Source organism: Vanessa atalanta, chromosome 20 (assembly GCF_905147765.1).
Source record: "Vanessa atalanta chromosome 20, ilVanAtal1.2, whole genome shotgun sequence".
Lineage (NCBI taxonomy): Eukaryota > Metazoa > Arthropoda > Insecta > Lepidoptera > Nymphalidae > Vanessa > Vanessa atalanta.
Window position 1 is genome coordinate 9,779,370 of NC_061890.1, and position 22,551 is coordinate 9,801,920.

Genomic DNA, 22,551 nt, shown 5'->3' on the forward strand with positions numbered 1-22,551 from the left:
ATATATATATATTGCAGGCTTATTAACTAAACTTGACGTTCGTACACGTGACACTAAGGTATCCCGCTACGTACTTTTAGCGGTTATTATATTGTTACAAACAGACACTCCAATTTTATTATATGTATAGATATTTCAAGGAAGTATCCTTAAGTGTCATAATGAAAAATTTAAAAAGTATTTAAGTTATGAAGTAATGTAAGTAAAAAGTAAGTATTAAAATTTTAACTTAAATTAAACTTAAACAACAATCATATAAGAAGAATTTTTTTTTAATAATCTCCATTCAAATAATAATCACACCCCTCTCTTTTAAAGTAAAAGTCTCTTATATGAACAAGGGTTATACTTATGATATATTCACAAAATTAAAAAATCAAACTATTAATAATGATTACTATTAATATGAGAGTTGCAACTCTTATCAAAATGAGATCATCTGATCAATATCTCGTGCTTGGTCGTAGTACTTTGGCTGTTTTAGACAATTGTCGGCTATTTATCGGCGTTTCCGTCAGTCTAGCAAATTCCTTTCACCTCCACGTGCCGTTTGTTCGATTGCGTACTGGTTTTCGCCCCCGTGTTAGGGGGAATGGGCTTCCGGAAGGTTTAGATAGATTTAGATAGAAAAACGTAGCCTATGAACTTACTTCATACAAAACTTAATTAAATTCGCTTGAGTGGTTTAGCCGTCAAAACAAACAGACTCAAATAGAAACATTAGAATAGATTTTAAAGTTGCGACATCAAAGGCTTACAAGTGTTGAATTTCATATTTTGACGATCTCCGTGGTCCCGGGTTCGATTCCCGGCCGAGTCGATGTAGAAAAAGTTCATTAGTTTTCTATGTTGTCTTGGGTCTGGGTGTTTGTGGTACCGTCGTTCTAATTTTCCATAACACAAGTGCTTTAGCTACTTACATTGGGATCAGAGTAATGTATGTGATGTTGTCCAATATTTTATTTAATTTAGTTATTTTAATATTATGAAATAGTTTAAAACTCAGTGTACTAAAACTTTATTAATCTATGCTTCTTACTGCTTACATAGCCGATAATATTTGTTTTTTTTTTTGTTTTTTTTGTTTCTTTAATCATATTATCTTATGCTCATTAAATCGTACTTTTACTTTACTTAAATAAATGTTTTATATAGTGTTCTGTAAATCTGTTAACTGATTCTCCTTTGACCGAATGTTGAAGAAATTCATAAAAAAAATATCGTTCATACATTTTTTATCTTATTTAAAAAAAGGTTATTTAATCTTGTAACATTACATATCAAAGGTGCTCGTAGTTATCTACCTAAACAAATTATATTTTCAACAAAAAAATTAGTCAACGTATCTTTCGTTGACTTTTAACTAGATCGTAAAAAATGCGAAAAACACGTTCGTTAGAATCATGTACACGGAAGCTTTAAGCTTATGTAAGTAGAGTAAAATCCGGTTTGAACGTGACAACCGCCTACATTGTCGGCACACATTAATATTTTACTTAACCACACAAGGACACCGTAAATAATCTATGTATCTACATTATTTAGAGCAGAATAAAGTGATTTGATACTTGACACATTTTTTTTAATAATATTCTAAATATGTTTTAGGCAATATGTTCTAAGATATGTATAAAATAATCCAATCGAAGAAGAAAATGAGATAAAATAAACCTTTGATTTACGTATTTCCGTTCAGTCGATATAATTTTACCGACTACTTCAAGAACATTTTTCAACAACATTAACAGCCTTTAAATTTCCCACTGCTGGGCTAAGGCCTCCTTTTGAGGTTTGGAGGAGGAAGGTTTGGAACATATTCCATCACGATGCTCCAATGCGGGTGGGTTGGTACACATGTGGCAGAATTTTGTTGAAATTAGACACATGCCGGTTTCCTCACGATGTTTTCCTTCACCGCCGAGCACGAGATGAATTATAAACACAAATTAAGCTTGCCTTGGTTTGAATCCGCAATCATCGTTTAAGATGCACGTGTTTAACCACTGGGCCATCTCGGCTCTTTGACTTCAACAACCATCATCATATTACAGCCGATTTAAATAAAGGTGTTATGTATACATTTAAACTTTCCCTATGAATCAGTAATGGTAGTGAAAAACAATGAAAATTCGTTCGGTAGTTTTGTAGTGTATCGCGTTCAAATAGATATGCATATATTCATACGTATCCCTGCGAATCCATGCAGGTACGACCGACACTTTTCAGATATGAGTGCAGACACTAATCGAAACGACCAAGACTATTGACCTCGCGCTACACGGAAATAAACTGACAGAAAGTGACATTGACACTCGCTAATTTGTTTCTTTTTTTATTAACACAAGCTAATGACATATTCTGCCATGCCTATTATTTCAATTTAAAACTTTCAACGTTTTAAAGTTTCTGCTCGATCGTACAAACAAAACATTCATCATTTAAATAAGTTAAAGTTTTCTTGCAAAATTATTTTGATGATGTCATTTGTAACACATTTCGATTAATTATCGTGTTAACGCGATGACGTCACAACTTCTGTATTTAGAAATACATGATAAATTGCAGTTGACACCCGCGTCTCTCTTTGCGCGTGAGTGGAGGAGGGCAAATTTTGTTTTCCCCTGACAACACAAAGTCAAATTCCCATTTATTATATAATAAGTTAATATTTTAATTAACTACCTGAATACGAAATAATCACACAATGTACCCAACACAAATTTTGCTTTACTCGGTTAATTTTAAACAATGCCCTTTTCAATAGAAGTATGACCAATTATTTACATACATTAAATCATCATCATTACACAGTATAAAACAAAGTCGCTTACCGCTGTCTGTCCATATGTATGCTTAGGTCTTTAAAATTACACAACGTGTTTTGTTGCTTTTTTTTTAATAGATAGATTGATTCAAAAGGAAGGTTTATGTATGTATCATACATGCACAATATAGTAGAGAAACACAGATAATTTTAGAGTTTTCTAAAGTGATGTCGTTAATAAAGACATTTTTTGCGCTTACATTGCCAACGCTAGCTGAACTCTACGAGATAGATTAAAAGAATGAACTACAGTATTGTACACCTTATAAAGGTCTAAAAAGTCCATGCTGTTATTTGTCTATCTCTTAGGAATAGCCCACAATAACCATTTTTTATCGTTTAGTTTTTACGAGAAATAATGGCTTATTTTCGAAGCGATTTTTAAATGAATATTTTCGAAGATATTACAGATTTAAAACGCAGGGTCATAGCGGTTCGTATTGTCTGATGACAGAAAAACTGTGAACGTTGTAAGACATTCTGTAGTATATTTAGTATCAGCATTGCACACGGGCGAAGCCGGGGCAAGTCACTAGTAATAATTATATTCCATCCCGCTCTGAACATGCCACATTATAAGTAGCAAAAACTTGATGTAACTTCACCAAGGACGACACGGCGTCCAATAACACTACGCTTCAACGTGTGAACACGCTTCATTCATGTGAAATAGTAAATCTAAATTTTAATCAATGATATGTCGAAAATTCATAATATACTTCATATTGTTTGGTGGAAGGACTTTGTGCAAGCCCGTCTGTGTAGGTACCACCCATTCATCAGGTATTCTACCGCAATTCACTCCACGCTTTTTTATCATCAATATACTCTTGTATCGAAAAATACTTCTTTATCAATGTATTTTTTACAATTGACTTGAATCTATGAAACGGCAAAGTTAAAAATGTCTGCGAAATAAAGAATAGTTAATATCAATAAGTATAATAATAATCATTCCTTAATAAAAAATAATATTTCTTACACCGCCATTGTCTATGGGCTAGTGGTGATCACCCTCATTCCAGTGGCCCATATGCCTTTCCAAATTTTGATATCATGAAAATATATAGACATCAAGAAAACATTATGATTTTAAGTTTATTAATCATTTATAATTAGTTCATTCATGTTCAGTTCAGACAAGTGGCTGCACATTCTGTATTCCCTTGGCTCTTATAATCTAACATAACCGGAGAGAGTTCAGGATTTCTTTTAGAGGTGCGGGATCGTAAATACTTCAACATTTTTAACAGAAAAACCCGAACAAATTTTAGTGTCCCGTCCAGGGAATCGAGACCAAGTCATTGGGACCTGCTTATAACTAGGCCAAGGAGTCATTTCAATCATTAAATTGATATATAATTAATAAAATCAATAAGAAAGGTCACTGTATGCTCAAAGATTGAATTATAAATTCCTTCGCACGCCCAGATGTTATCACGAAACACGCGACTTCGTGACTCCATTGATGTTGCGCGGAAATTATATGTTAAAATAAATCACATTGCTAATATCATAAAGTCATTAATTTACATAAAGACTGATCACACTAGCTGCGATAGATATACCTGCTGGTAGGGCTTTGTGAAAGCCCGTCAAATATTCTACCGCCAAGCAGCAGTACTCAGTATTGTTGTGTTCCGGTTTCAATTTTGACTGAGCCAGTGTAACTACAGGCACAAGGGACATAACATCTTAGTTCCCAAGGTTGGTGGCGCATTGGTGATGTAAGGAATGGTTAATATTTCTTACAGCGCCTTTGTCCATTTTCTCGTACTCCTAAAAAAAATACATTCGATGAGCTATTCTGTACGTACAAACTCGAAACTCACAGATCACGATCGTGAAATGTCTGAAATTGAAATGAAATAATTAACACATCGCATCCAAATAGCGCATCACTGTGAGTGAGTTACAAAATTAGTTCTTAATAGGCATTGATAGCGAAACGTAGCAAAACTTCGATTATTAGTATTGTTCTGCGAGGTCAAATAGGACTCCTTAATAAACGGGCAGTTGTTTTCAAATAGGACCGACAGTACATAGCATTAAAGGATTAATGTTAAGAAAAATTTGATTGTAATTAACATAAAGAATACATTAACGCTTTACCGAGGTCATCTTTTTACGTAATACATTTTAGGTAATCAATCGCTGAGAACATACAATAACAGACAATAAAAAGATTATGTACATTCAAATACAAGCGACCCGCCCCGGTTTCGCACAGATGCAATTATTTTTCGAATTCCATATAATACGGTATTTTTTCATCTGAACTATGTATATAATTTTATATTATTGCAGATGTTCAAAAGAATTTTGGAAGATAAAAAATCGTCAAATCAAACATAGATATCCAAAATAATATGGCAATGGCTTTGGTTTTATTTTGAAATTAGAAAAGACTAGAGGTTAAAAGATTTGAATTTTTGAATGGTGTTCCAAATTCAAAATGACCAATCGAAATATCGTAAAGTCGATGGAATTCGCATTGAGCAATCACCAACCGTATTTAATTAATCTTAGAAAATGACATAGAATTTACACATTCTAAATTTGAAAAATAGATGAAACGAACTCCAGGGATTACGAGGCAGGAAAAGTAGATAAAGTTAAATGAAATATACCACATTTCGTTTGAAAATGACCCACAAATTGGGACTTAGGAATAATCGAATACCTAGTAGAATAGTAAAGTAAATTTATATTAGACATCAAGTCCCGAAAGTTACGCATATGATAAATTAATATCACCTCGATATTGATTTGGACATTAATGTTACGAAATATTTCTCGAAGAGGCTGGCGCACTATAATCGTAGTTTATACACACAAACATACTGGTTTTGTCCGGCTGTTGGTCCGGGTAATTCAAAACGAGTAAATATTTAAAAAATGTAAACAAGTAAGTGTCCAAAATATCGTTAAGCAAGGCACTATACGAATGTAACTACAGGCACAAGGGACAAAACATTATAGTTCCGAAGGTCGGTGGCTCATTAGTAATGTAAGAAATAGTTTAAATTTCTTATATTCCAATATCTATGTCAGTGGTGACCAAGTAGCCTGTTCGCCTGTAATAAAAAAAAAAAAACAAATTGAAATTTTTTCGAAATTCGAATGTCGATAAAACTATGGAACACACCTAGTGATAAATACACACCTGCGGAAACCTTCATTGGTTTTATTTGAAAACAAAAAAATCGTTACTCAATTAATTTAAAAAAAAAAATCTCAATGACGCAGAGAGAATAATAAAGTATAAGCTGTACCGTTTCGGCCGGATCCTACCGAGAATACTATCTTTTAAAATTAGAATAACAATTGCGATCGGAAATTAGTATTCCTAACGTTCGTCTACTTCACACTATAACTATTCTTCGCGACTTCTTGTCATTATTTTTTTTATTTTATTTAATCAGAATCCAAATTAAATTAATTACTGTTTATTGTTATGATGAAGTAATAAGCAGACAGTTACTTTCGCATTTCTAATATTACTATCTTCATAAAAGTTTTATATCGTATTCACATATAACTCAATTGGTTTACATTCGGTAAAATTTTTTTGACATCTTCAACAATCTTCGTCGTACATCAATACAGTCAATTTAAGCGAAACCCCAATAAATTATACATTTAAATCGATCTCATGAAATCAACAATTTAGACATATAGAGTAATGTAACATCAGAGAGTGTATCGATTGCAGATTCATCGCGCCGACCTTGGCCCAGTTCTCTGACACGTGTGGTTGTCTGTGTACGAGTTTTGATATTATACACATTGTTTGTTTATCTTCTAAACACGCTAACAAGGCACTTAAGTGTATTACGCGCTATTCTAATACATAATGGATTAATATCTGATCAGTGGAATGGGGGTTTACTTAATGGTTTATGGATTACGTATTCGATCCTGCATATAAAGCATGGGTTGTTTACTTCAGATTTTGGCAGAACAACCCTAGTAATAATATGAGATTGATTTAGGGGTTTGTCGTTATGTTTAATTTCATTTTAAAATAATGTTATATCGAGTAATTATTCACATATTTGCCAACGAGCAAAGATGGCCAAAAATTCTATATCATTGGCAACCCATACAAGTACATGTTAGGATTTATTTTTTATTGTCACTTATCACAAAACATAAATAATTAAAAAAAAATGTATAGGTAACTAAACACAAGTGAGTACACTAACACAAGAGTTCAAATTTAGAGGAGGTCTTAGTATATGTATGTATGGGGTGTTTTTTTTATTGTATTCATTGATATATTTTTATAACGTGACGTGAATTTATCGAATGTATTTCGTCAAGTTCACTGAAAAATAGAGCTGTTCTGTAATTACAAAGTCGATACTCACCGCAGGATACGTTCGGGAATATAAGGTGGTAATCGACATTCATTTTGTCTATATATTAATATGTTAACAGAAAAACTGTACCACTTTTTATGTATATTTCCCACTCACTAGATACCTACAGCAGCACAGCAAACATCAACACTTAGTATTATATATAGTTATATTCCGGTTTGGGTGAGCCTATGTAACTGCAGCACAAGGGACATAAAATCTTAGTTCCCAAGGTTGGTGGCGCATTGGGGACGTAAGGAATGGTTAATATTTCTTACACCCTTATGGGCGATGATGACCATTTACCATCAGCTGGTCTATTTGTCTGTATGCCTTCATATTATATAAAAAGGAGGCGCATACAAAGCTATAATTTATAGATACTCGTAATAATATGTGTTACAAAATATTTTTCAAAGAATAATATTAAACAAAATAAAACATTCATAATTTACTCTTATATACGTATAAGTGCCAATGACAATGAATATTATATCAAACTGACATCCATTTGGGTATTTTTAATTTAAAAATAACAACGTACCGTCCAGCTGAGTCCTATTTTTACGACCGAGATATCTTATTATTGTCAAATAAATTTTGACCAATCAGCGAGCGACAATTATAATTAAAAAATAAAAGAATATACGTATTATAATAGCGTAACACCATAAGGAAATATTCAGCGTTTTACCAAATAGCACTGCCAACCCTACCAATAAATTAAGTAGTTAATTATTCCGATATTAAACAACTGACATAATACTAACTTCAACGGATTTTAAATGTTTTGTTTAACTCGAGTCTGACATTTTTATAGTAAGCTCTGATGATAAACAAATGTATAATTAAACATAATTTATTTAATTATTCACATGCATATAAAATAGTACTATAAATAATATTACCCTTGGTCTTTGAAAGTATTGTTGACCTACATTATAAAATTAACCGATTTGATGGAGGCGTTATATTACTTAAATATGTAGAATAAGTAAATGAACTCCTGTAAACGACTGAGCTCCTGGTATTACAAATTAGTCGAATTTTCGTTATACTCTACTAATCTACTTTTATGTAACTTACCGATATTAACGGAGGCGTGACATTAGTTATATAAATAAAAATGCCGTAACGCCAAGTATGAAAAATCGAATAATTTAAAATTAAATAAAACCAACAATAATATTGAAAAACATAAAAAAACGACGCATGATCTTTACCCGGAGGCGCGGCCATAGATAATTTACATAAAAAATAATTAACTTCTGTGAGCGTATGTGCTCCTGGTATTAGTAAACAAATTACACTGGTTTTCATACTTACAAAAAAAAGACAGATCCGAGTCCGCGACTTCTTGTTTTAAAATTATCATTTGTCTTCATCATCATCTTATTTATCCAGTGGAAAATCTAACAGAATCAAAATTCAGAAGTTAAGATTTACTTTAAATATTGATATTGTATAAATTCCAGCACAATTTCCTCGTGTAAATTAATCTTTAGAAAAGGAAGCTTGTTCAATTTACATCAGTTTGACGCGAGGAAATCTAGCGACCTATTTTCAACATACCTTCCTTATAAAAAATAAAGAAATTATAATTTATCCATCGTTTAGCTTTGACCTAAATTCATCTTCGTCCTAGTTACCATCTGATATAAAAAAAATGTAACGAATTTTGAAGTCAAATGAGTTGGATGTGTTCATTTGTATTATTTTTGTAAAAAATAATTTCTAAATTTATTAATTTATCGCTTAGACTTTGGCGTTACTAAGTGCAATATCAATCCTAAAATCCTATCCTAAAATCCTAAGCTCGTATCCTAAACTCCTCTCGAAAGGCGACTTCTATCAAACCTGCAAATTGCAACTGTAATTTTTATAATTTGAGCGTCTTGATAATTTTGTATGAATTTTTTTGACGTATTTAAATGTTATTTAAAACAATTTGTTAAGATAATTCAGACGTTACTGATTTTTATTTTTCAACTAGCAAATTATATGGCATTAACCAATAAAATTTTATAGTTTGTTTGTAACGGTTTACAATTCTTTAAAAGAGATACCAAATTAGAAAAATTACAACATCCTACAAATATTTGTCGACAACTTTACATCGCGAGATGTGCAAGCCTTTGAAATATTGAGACTAAATATAAGTGTAAACGGGATGAACATAATGACAAATATGAATCCGAAGATACAACTAGGTAATAAAATGACAAAAGAAAGCTCGGGGCTGTATTGGAATGATATACAGTATCATTAAAAATATACCGATTTTATTACCTGGGTGGCTGGAGTTGCCGCTTCTTTAGGTATCTCTATCTATCTATCTCAATTACACTGACTGATTCACTCATCAAGCCAAAACACAGCAGCACTGCAGTGCTATTCCGTAATAATTCACTTCGTATTGTGGAATGTTGACAACCGAATTATTGGGATACTCCATTTTGTACATATATCCTATAAATTTTATAATTATTACGGTGAATGTCGCATCACATGCTGATATTTCTCGCTCTCTACTGGAGGAGTTTCGAGTTTCTTCTTTCAGAATATCTCTACTAGCCTTCCAAACGGGCCTGCACAAAGCCAGATTTAAAGATCTACCAATTTCACTATCCGAATTTCAATCGAATCTTATACGTACTTATGTAAATATACTAAAAAATATAATAACCAAGTGAACAAGGTTAGTTTAGAATGTACTCGAATCATTACATTTAGCGTTATGATAACGTATAATCACAGTTTTATTGTCACCTCCTGAATTTAACCTTTAAACTGCCTGTTATGTCTCGTATCGAGGCTAAACAAGTTCCTGTCCCATTTTGAAATGCCCTTGTTTTAATACGAGGAAAGCATTATGATAATACAATATTATGTGCCTATTTAATATCTGTGTCAATACAAACAATACTACGAGGCCACGATTAATCCTAATTTGAATGGAAATATAATGTCCAGTAGCTTCGCAGGTATCCTTAAAGTTTCAACTATATTTACTTCGTCTTTGCGCAAACTCGTCTGGTCAGGTGGCATCAACTCATCAGATATTCTGTTGCCCAACAATAATTAGTGTTATTATGTTCCAGCTTGAAGTATGAGTGAGCCAGTGTAACTATAACCACAAGTGACATTACATATTAGTTCCCAAAGTTGGTGGCGCATTGGCGATGTAATAAGAAGTTCATATTTCCCACTTCGCCAATGTCTATAGGCGGTGATGACTACTTACCATCACTTGGTCCATATGCCTAACAATATAATAACAAAACAAAAAAAACATGTGAAGCCATATCTGACATTTGAACTTTTTAAAACATCGCTCAGTTCTGCAAAAGTAAAGGAGTCAGAATTAAAAATATGTTAATTATGTCTATGACAATATGCCTCGTATCACGCCTATTGCCGAACTTAATTATTATTATTTCTGAGTTCTTCTTTGAAGGCTAAGCGTGGCAATAACAGTGTTACACCGTTGTCGAAGTAAGAAGTAATTTAAACTTCACTAGTGCCAATTAATGTACCGATACGGCTTGGGAACCTTCAAGAAAAGAGCGTACTCCTTCCTTAAAGGCCGGCAACGCACCTGAAAGCCCCCCGTTGTTGCAGATGTATATGGGCGGTGGTAATCACTTTCCATCAGATGAGCCTGCTGTTTTGCCACCTACCACATAAAAATAAAACAATAATGTGAGCAAAATGGTACCTTTGCTTATCTAAAAATCTGAAAAATATTTGGTAACAAGAAAAAGTTCTGATAGAATTAGATATATTCAGTGAGGGTTATTGGCTCAGGATTAAGCGATGATATTTTATTAAAAAACACTTCTTTACCATACTTAGGTATCCAGTTGTACGTTTTGGCATATGTACATAAGTTTATTTATTTACGATTTTACTGCAGGTTTTTTACTTAGCTTAGTTTATGATTGTTTAATTTCATAAATGAATTAATTTTCTTCAGAACACTCAAAATAATTAATATATTTTTATTAAAGGTTAATTTAGTCAAATTATAAAGTTTTAAATGCAGGTTTTTTTTTATTATGATTTATCTTTCATAGGTATTTTTATGCTCGCTAGTTTTCGACACTGTACCTCGTTATTAGTGATATGATATGAAATAAACTTATTTCTTGTTACCCAACTGAATAGTTTTACTTGTTAATTTAACGTTTCAAGTTCAAATTACTTTACGTTTTATACAGACACATTACGTCACACAGATAGTGCCAATTCAAGATAAGGATGCCTCTTGTTTTAATATAAATGATCATTTAACAAGGATTAATATGATTATTAGAGTTACAAATATGATTATTAGTGTACAATTATATTGTTTTACTAATTAGTTATTTATAAATATTATTCTCTTAATTTTTTTACGTATCGAAATGGTTCAGTGAACACAATCCATGTGTTAACCGAAAATCGCAGATTTATATCCAGGCAAGCACCAAAACATAAGAAGAGATTAATAAAAGATTCAACTCCAAGTGTTTCAGACCTCGGATAGGATAAAAAAAAAACAATTTCTCGAGGAATTCCCAATAGAAACATCAAATCTAGACTAGAGTGTGATAGTGCCTACAGTCCCTTAGGGCTGCCTGTAATGTCTATGATTCGATATTGTGCATTCGCCTGCAGTCTTGTCATATATTCTTACACTATACTGCTCGATTCTTCACATTCACTAATGTACATACAGACTGTATCATTACAGATAGGGCACTAACTTATTATAATACAGGCCCTTTAAAAAGCACGTAAAGAAGTCCTGCTTGTGAAACCTTTCCAATTGTGTCGGATTGGCCATCCCGTCTGATAAAATTAGAGCAGTGGAATAGAAGATGCGCTTGTATTCGCTCACTAGTGTACTATAATGCGTCTTACGTAGTTGGCTAATCTCTCGCGAGATTAGCCGCCATGGTAAAAATCGATTAAGACAACTTCATTACGCTTAGACGATAATGTAGTCCTAGTTTTCGATCTATCGATGTATTTTTACGACCGAATCTTACTTATTTACAGGCGATGGGGTTCTGTCCATGTGGGAGGTACCAACCGGTCCCTAAATTTTCTACCACTATTAACTATACATAGTATTGTTCTGTACCGGTTTGAAGAGTACGTGAACCAGTGTAAATAAAGGCACAAGGGACAAAATCTTGGCTCCCAAGGGTGGTGGTGCATTAGCTACGTAAGGAATGGATAATATTTCTTCAATCGATAGACTTATGGGTTTATGTCGGAAACCGTTTGGATTTTTGCTTAAAACTATAAAAAACGTATTCATAGAACCTTAACATCACTCTCGCAACTCCTAACATGATTACGAGCCATAGCGAATTTCCCCGAAGCCATTTCCCGCTATACATAGCCCGAGGTTTATTCTACCGTAAAATAAAGTAATTGTTTTGTAATCACGAAATGTAAATAGTACATCGTGGTACCAAGGTCAGAGTTGACGGCAATAAAAACAAAAAAAAAATGACGGTCACTTTCAAAAGTCCTTTGCCTTTACTTTTACTTAAAATAAAAAAAGCAAAGATAAATAATCTACTTAATAAATAACTGATATATTACGGATACTCTAAACTGATTGGTCTAATAGGATTACACTTTGCACGGGAATCCCTCATGGAATATAGGTAAGAACTAAGAGAGGATTTTTGAAAATTCATCTCCTAAAGAGGTTAAATGGATGAGTATAAAAGTTCGTTCTTTAACGTTCATTCTTTAACTTAGAAATATATAAATCTGTGTTTCTGCTGTTGTTGTTTGTTGAACTATTTCGTTCGGACAATCAAAATCAAGTTTATTTTGCTAATTTCATAACATAGGTAATTTCTGCAGTATATCTTTCAGAGAAGCGTGTCATCAGTAAGATGCACTTAAGATGATTACAACAAAATTGAATCTCAATAGCTATTTAGTAAACAAACAACGTTTCCCGGAGTAAAATTTAATAAAGCATTATGTATACTGTATACATACTACGCCAATTTTTTTTTGTATATATATCATTGGTTAACTCACTACCGCTCGAAGACATTGGCGTTATAAGAAATAGTAACCATTCCTTGCTCCGCCACTTCACCACCAACCACGTAACTAAGATCTTATGTTCCTTATGCCTGTAGTTACACTGGCTCCCTTGAAGCCGAAACTTAACCATAATTGCTGCTTGGCAATAGAATATAATTATAATGAGTTGGTAGTACCTACCCAGACGGACTCCCACAAAGAGACCGGGCTTCCAAGTACTTTACAACTCCAACTTCCAACTGACTACTACTATATAGAAATTACTAGGAGTACTTGAAAAGGTTGGCTTATAAGAACGAAGAAGGACACAGGTGTACTTGACACCTGCGTTTGCATGTACAATATATCTCCTAAGCAGATGTTTAATCCCCATTGAAAAGAGATCATGACTGAAATGGTAAGACTTCAAGGAAAAAGCGTATACTGATACATTGATTATATTTTATAAAGATTTATTGTTTGTTTGTGTACATATAAAACCAAATAATGCCCCATTTAAATTCCAATTAACAACTATCAAAACTATCCATTAAATTTTGATTATACTACACTAGGTACATACCTTTAGTTTTGGCTCCCGCCAACAAATACTATAAAAAGTTTCAATCAGATGAACGATTCGTAGACTTGATATGCGTTATCGAACGCTTACGAAAAATCGTTTATGCTTATTTACAATTTAATAATTTTTTATCCAAAAATCATTCAAGTATGTTAGTGCAATGCTGATTTCCTTTAAAATACATTTGTACGTCGTGACACGAAGGTCTCGGTCACAAATGGGTAACTGTTAGTTTAGTTATCCATTACCGTGTATACACACCTTATAAAAATAATTATTAGTTCAGAATAGAAAAATATTATATACAAATAATTACATAAATAAAAATGAGTGATTATCTTCGATAAGAAAAAGCTTTTTACTCAAAAAAAAATTAAGCAATTTCTCCTTGGAAAATCTGTAAAAATGCTACGCAATATCTCCTCTCCGCTTGACCTTAACAATAACGATGTATGTCAATACATACATACATTATTTTTATAAATATAACTGAGTTAGTACACTAAATTCAAGTTCCTAATATTAGTTTAAATAAATTAGAACAAATTGTTTCAATTAAATAAAAACTTAACGCTATAGAAACTTTTTGATAATTTTAAGTTCATTTAACTGATATTTCCAGCTAATATTGTGGTACACTTAAGTGAAGGTTAGCAAATTCACTGGAAAAGCTCGTTTATATTAAATTGTTATTAAACTTAATTGACGTGAATAATACGACCGCGATTTAACGGATCTTTGATATTGCCTTCAAAATTGAGTTTATGCAAATGATCTAAGCTGTTATGGCGAAACTAATAACATCCAAGGTGACATGAACCATTTCCGTGTTTATAACCATATTTGTCATAAAATATTAGAACGCCCTTGTTTCAATTTAATTAAAAAATAATTTTACGCATTCTATCAAATAGAAACGATATTTTTTCTCCTTAAATGAGATATCATTAAGTTTTTATAATTAGTTTGTTTATTTTTTTTTTATGTGGTTTAGTAGGGCAGAATATTCTATCTGATAGTGCGTGGCCAACATCAAAATCAAAATATACTTTATTCAAGTAGGCTTTTACAAGCAAGTTTTTTTAAAGTAAAGCTACCACCGGTTCAGAATGTAGACTCTACCGAGAAGAACCGGTAAGAAACTCAGTAGTTACTCTTTTTCAATATCCAAAAATACAGTCATGTTAGTTGAATACAATTATATATGTACGTTATGTCTCCTGCCTGGAAGTCAAGAAGCATATATACACTGGTACTTCTTACAGAATACATTACGCAAGGAGAGTCTTATGCTCTAATTTCGCTGACCTCTTTAAATTGGAACACTACAATAAAAACATTAGTATTTGTTTATATAGTGACTGACCACTCAACCTTGACCTTTCGTAGTTCTGAACAGTTATATATAAACACCATATACATAAATGTCACACTAGATGAATTAATCAGATTATCCTGATGAGGAAATATCACAGCTAAAACCATGCTCCACTGTAGATTGTCGAATTTAAACATTTCGAAATTAATTTCGAAACGTGTTATTGTCCTTCGCTTTTGAGTATAACATGCATTATAAATGATTCTCAAGAACGAAAATCTTTTGAAACCGTTCTTTTATTTTGCCGAATAATAATTTAACTAAGCATGTAACAAATTTCACTTGGCAACGTCGGATAGTCTGTTGGCATCAACTGCAATCTCTACTACTTCATACTCTGTTGATGATTAATTTTCCATAACAGTTGATTTTGGTATGCTCATTGATCATGTACAATATTCTTAGCTGAACAACACAACAAACTGACTTGTTTTTTTATTAACCAATTGTTAAAGTATTCTACCAATATGACATTTGTAACATATTCCTTGATCAAATCTTATAAGCGAAAGTATTGTTCGGGCAAACATTTCTTCTGCGTATCTTTGATGCATCATAGGTAATGATATAACATTATTATGAGTTAGTGGTTAATTATTTTTACCAAACAAAATACATTCATTAAAATCAAATATTATAAACATCTCAGCTCATTCATGAACTCGGGGACTTCATTTAAGTTATTTCTATTCAAAGAGTCATCCCGGTTCATGTTATTGTTCCGAAAATGAATAAAAACTAAAGCAGTCCAATGCTTGCTGACGTAAAGCACTCCATTGTACACATTTTTCCATGCGAACAAATCAGTAAAGAGATACTTCTATTTATAAATACTAGTTAATGTTACACTAAGAGATTAAATGAGCCGACGTGGCACAGTAAATAGACCTGGAAGATCTTAAGCGAAATTAATCATGCGATCTCTCGTGTGTTTAATTTTCATCTCTTTATGTTTGGTTAAGAGAATAATCCTGGGGATACCTGTCTCATTATCACCGATTATATTTTCTACCGGTGTTCCGGCTTAAAGGGTTCGTGAGCCAGTGTAGCTACAGACACAACATACAGGCTTAGTTCTTATGCTTGGTAGCGCATTGGAGTCAATGGTGGAAATTTCTGATAGCGTAAATAGCTTTGGACGATAGTACTCATATTCTATTGCCTGAATAAAAAATGGATCTTGACGTAGTAGCATCTGAAGTATAAAATCTGACATCTCATCCTGGTTAAAATCAATGTTAGCATTATATGTCTTCTGAAAATGGGTTGGTATTCTAATGGCCAACTCTAGCACCGTCAAATCAAACAGGGCGCACTTCGCCGTCTTCCTGTTATAAACTTTTATCCCTATTCACGAAATCATTACGACAGATTACAGTAAAGCGAGGGGAAAGATGTTATACATTGATAAAAATCCATCGACCCTTAATGTCGAAGCCTTGTGTGCCTTTGCCCAGAAGTGAGACAATAACGACTTGTTAGTAATTTATCGACAATCGTCTAAATGTATAGGAAGTAATTATTTGTTACATAAAAACGACACGTGCCTTTTATTTAATTTTAATGTTTGAATTCTTGTTTAATTTACGCACAAGGTCAGATAATGTCAAACAAATGACATTCAGCTAATCTTAAAAAAAAAAATATTTCAATTATAAAATCACAGATTTCTGGTTTAAAATCGCCAATAAAGTAGGACCAGTTGAAGATTTCATTCAATAGATGATCTGTAGCAACCCGGAGTCATGATAGAAGAAATTACAGATCCTAATCAAAGCACTTTAACCGAAATCTAATTGAAACGTAATCGTTGCCAGTTGATCCAGTTGCAATTCGATCGAAGTTGGATTGAGAACGTATCGTAACTGTTATAAACTGTCAGAAGTTAGGTATCAGCTAAAGTTAATTTTGTTAAGAATAGTCGAATTTGCATCGGAATAGTGTTGGATAGGTACTTAAAAATTCGTAGAGTTTTCGTTGCGTTCGTATCAGGTTTCCATTTCAAAAATAACTATTAAATCTTTACTTGTGTAATTCTGAATTGTAATACCTCGAGCAGATACCTAGTCTTTGTATATTGAAAAACATATTTCCAGCTTAACGACTTTTCCGCTTTGGCCGAAAAGTTGTTAAACTGGAAATATGTTTTCTATCAAAATAAATCTTGCATAAATTGGGTAAATTTGTAAAGTTGCAGTCGTCTTACAAAATATACACATATACTATAATATAATATCAACACAATTAAAAAAAAAATTGTCTGTCTGTCTATGTTTGCTCCTGATAATCTGTTTTTTTTTCATTTAAAAGCACTTATATTTCATTTAAAAGAACAATAATATATGCCCATGTAAATTAGTAGCTTAATATATAAATGTAGATATGCGTTCGCTATCCATTGGCCAATCAGGACTGACTAAAATAACATGTATATATATTTAAAATGTTTATTAATATTATTTACAATCTTCAAAATAGCAATATCACATTATTAACAGTAATATTTAAATATTAAATAATATAGCACAAAATACCTCTTTAATTGTCCTTGTCAAAATATTTTATAATAAAACACTTCAAAAGATGCATATTATTAAGAAGCTTATTAAAGTTTAACATAAAAACGTCGCTCTATGGATTATGTTTGTTAAATTAAAATTCTAATACAAATCTATATAATTATACAGCAAAATTTTAGCGATTTCTGTTTTAAATTCAAAACTGTTTCAGGTAAAACAAATTGTTTTAGAAACTACTACATTTAATTTATTTTTTTGCAAACCGTAGTTTGCCAATTGATTCTTGGCGGGTCAAGGTCATTGACGTTCCCATTCTTATTTAGATCGTATTATTCATTCGGCAGTAAATATATTAAAATACTATGTAACTACTAGGTATATGTATATTTAAAATTATTTTATGAACCCAAATCTGCCCATCGAATAATCTTAAATCGATAATAATATTTTAATCGATATGATATCAAATGATATCAATATCATAATATGATATTGATGTCATTATCCCTGATGTTTTTCGATTTTTTCGAAATTCTAATGATGCCACATAAAAGGCAATAAATTAATATTTAAAAAATATATTACATTTTACAAATGATTTTAAAATGTTAAGTATGTCACCAATAAAAAAAAATTGTCTTACCTTTACATCTGATATTCACTAGAACTCGTATTGAAGCCTTGCATGTAGATTCACTTAGGTAGTGCGCTAGGTTAAGTGCAAGTGCGGAACATTCAAGTAGCCAATTATATGCCAGTATTATTAATTATTATTATTATTTTCTGCGCTATTGTACATATATACTAAATATCCTCGACCCTTTGACCCCGTTGTAAAATACCTCAATAATTCTTAAGGCTAATTAGCCATATTTTAATATAGTATTTTTAAGCTCAGTCAGTGGTTTTACTCGAAACAATATTGTCAATATAGAATTTTGTAATTACGGCTTATACCAGATAAATAAGTGAATTCATTGAAAAACCAAACTTACAAACGAATGATGTATTTATACGTGTATTTTCAAAATAGTATCTACCTATTCAGAGCCAAGATAGAAGACTTGAATCTTAACCAATGATTACAGGTCAATAAACACAAATTAAACACATGATAATTCAGTGATTATCATGTGTTTGATTTGTGTTTATTATTCTTCTCATGCTCGGCTACAAATTGTGTATCCACAAACCCGCATTGGGGCAGCGTGCTGAAAACTTTCTCATCAAAAATGAACGCCTTAGTCCAACAGCGGGATTACAGACTGTAATTTTTATTGTTAGTTTAGTTAAATTTAATAGCTAATGAGCACCGTCCATAGACATCAGCGCTGTAAAAAATATTAACAATTCCTTACATCATTCCATGCATAGCAAATGTTCTTGATAAATCCATGTTCATGTATGTAATAATTAATCAGCTAGTATTCTAAGTAATATGGAATACATATATAGTACATAGCAAGTTAAAATATATAAAAATTCATATCACAACAATTAACTACTGCCGGCCGGATACACAGCCGGACTAGAATATTTATAGTGCTATGCATACCTTTAACTATATAGCATAGTATATAACATTAAATACGTAGTTATAAACTATATTTAAACATACACATAATATATAATAATTTCACAAGAATAAATTGTTTCATACAATCGTAGAAGGCATCAATAATATGAATGAACGATACTGTTTTGATTGAAAATAGCTCATTTTCCACCTGATTATTACGGTCCATAGACAACGATACTGTGAAGAATATAAACACTTATTTAAACCATTAATATACCATCAATTTAAGATGTTACATAATAATAAATATTACAATTAATTGAATTATAATAATCGTGATATATTATCACATCCATAGCCTGTGTTGATTTATGTCTTGCCAGAATGATTCATGAAAAAACAATGTAATTAATAATAATCAAAATTAAAAATGTTAAGCATTCAATACACTGGTCTACCATTTTTAATCATCTCCTGATGATTGAGAAACAACTTTATATCTAAAGTTAAATACTATTTAGCAAAATAATATCTGTAGAACGAGTTGTACTATCCAGATGGTTTAAAAAAAACGTTATTTAACAACAGAAAATCTTTGATATCCAATGTCTCGTGTTTGTTGCAATATGTGCTGAGAAGTCATTTACGTAAACGACGAACATAAATGGACCAAGTATTGATCCCTGTGGGGCCCCCAAATTTATCGAAGCCATTGATCACGTTTCACCTGTCTCTTAGTAATCATAATTTCCAGCATATATATAAAATATTATCAAATAGACTATAGACAAAGCTATTGGGCTTCCAACCTTTGTTAAGCTGTACTACTAAAATATAATAAATCTTTACTAGTAGCAAAAATAATAACAGATGCATCTTAATTAAATTCCTCCAGTTCAATGTATTACGAATGTATATACGACTATTGCATGTCGATAAAACAATAGTCACGATCTACATTAACAATGACTTACCAATGACATTGAAATTCTGAAGCAATGTCAAGGTTGCCAGTAACCTTTAACTCTTGACCAGCGAAGTACAACGTTTTTATTGGAAAAACAAAAAAAAAGTAACCCGATTAAGTCAACAGTGCATTAAGTTATTGTTATATGACTTTAATTTAAATTTATTCATGCCTAAGAAGGCTTTATACTTTTTATATAAAAAAAAAAAAAATCTTTACAAAACGGAGGCTATCATAATCTGTGCTTAAAAAAAAAACAATAAGATGATCCAATTCTTCTGTATTGCTTATGGTACGTGTGTCACGGTTGATATAATTGCAGTTACAATAGATTTTGATTTAAGTTTTGACAGATTTAAGAAGTTAGCTGAACAGACACAAAAACGAATTCAACCATTCAATTAATACTTATCGAACTTAAGTATTATTGTGCTAAATAAAAGATTTAACATTTAGAAGGCCAGTAATTACTATTAACTTTAAAAAACTCAAATTCAGTAAAATAAAATAACAAGTAAAATTATAAAGCACAATCACGGCGCTTGGCGATTGAGATGTGCAATAAAATAAAATTAACATATTAGGTATATTAACACATTGTAATATCTTGTTTATATTTGTATTTATTTTGAAGTAATCAATCAAACAAACTCTGATAAAGGATAGTTATATGTAGATCATAAACTGAGATCGTGGGTTAAATACGAACTAGCTTCACTATGTTTTCGCCTGCTTATTTTTTCTTAATATTTCATCTCATAATATATACAGTAAGCAATAAAAGAAAACAAGCGAGGGAATCTGCGCGTGTCGTGTGACATTTCAATATCCAATAACCTACAACGTATTCCATTCGAAGGAGTAATAATAAATAAATACGTATTTATTATTAAAAAAATATGTTCTATAAACAGTTCCTAATGAATATAACTTAATTTATAATACAACAATATTCCGCTTAACTATTTAAGTGTACTTTATTTTAACTCCAAAAGTTTCGATAACAACCGCGCCGACATCCTTACGCCTTTACAGAATATATATTTAAAATTTTTGACCAACGATATCGCGTCAATCCAATGTTAAAGTTATTTATTTGGATTAATACACCTATTGTGCTTGGAGAAAGCTATCAAACCTAGTAAATAAAGAAAAAAAGATAAGGCATGGCACTGCTACTGAATAGCATTGAAGCATTTAAAGAAATTCTTTTATTGTCTGTCATCGATATTTTTGTAATACCTCTGTTTATATTTATAGCTTATTACTTTTAAACTCATATAAATCCGTCAATTACATCATACATTATTATTATATAAACACAAACCGGTTCAGACCAATGTTCATTATAGCAATCAATTATAATTAAAAAAAAAGAAGTAATAAGGAAGTATATTTTTAATGTTTATCGAGAAATAATTACGATTCCCGGCCTTTTGAAGCGATGATCCACGACGGAGGATTTAAATTGAGATACGTTCACCGATTTATTACCATTTTAGAACAAGTCAAGGTCACAACTATCGGCCATTTTTTTTATGTCAATAAACTGTCAAATGTGACAGGCGTAAAACTATTTATATTTTTTGTCTGTAACAATTGTTAATGACTTCTAAACAAAAACATGCGAAAAATAGTATTCGAATTTCTACTATTCGCTTGAGATTCTTATAAAACTATATATTGCTATATATTAGCTAGTGAAGTTGACATTTATAAGAAAAATAGAAGATGATTCACATCAAATTATGACATAAAGTTATTACCGGTATAGATTTCTTTTGGCATTTGTATTATAAGACCACAATAAAGTCGTCTAGTTTGCTCCTTTTTCAAATGACATTATAATAAACTAGCAACCCGTCCCGGCTTCGTACGGACTTCGCAATGCTGATGCTAAACTAACTACTAAACTTAAGGTGTACAATACTGTAGTACATTATTTTGATCTATATCGTAGGGTTAGGCCAGCTTTTCCAATGTAAGCGCAAAAAATGTGTTTATTTACGACATCACTTCAGAAACCTCTAAAATTATCAGTGTTTTTCTACTATATTGTGCATGTATTATACATATAAACCTTCTTCTTGAATCAATCTATCTATTAGTAAAAACCGCATCAAAATGGGTAGTGTAATTTTAAAGATCTAACCATACATAGGGACAGACAGCGGTAAGCGACTTTGTTTAGTATAAAACTATGTAATGATAAAAAATTAGATCGTCAAAAATGAAAAATAACGTAATATAGAAAATAACCTACTTTTAGTATGTTCTATGATAAAGTAACAATCTCATTTTTAAAACATATATTATATGATGATGATAATGGCATATTAATAACTTCGACCTAAAATT

At 31.6% G+C, this 22,551-nt stretch overlaps 1 protein-coding gene across 1 annotated transcript in view; it reads left to right on the forward strand.

The window, feature by feature from the left end:
• Nucleotides 1-22,551, forward strand: part of LOC125071705 (D-xylose transporter) — a 57,796-nt gene that overhangs the window by 9,289 nt on the left and 25,956 nt on the right. The gene's annotated exons all lie outside the window — the stretch shown is intronic.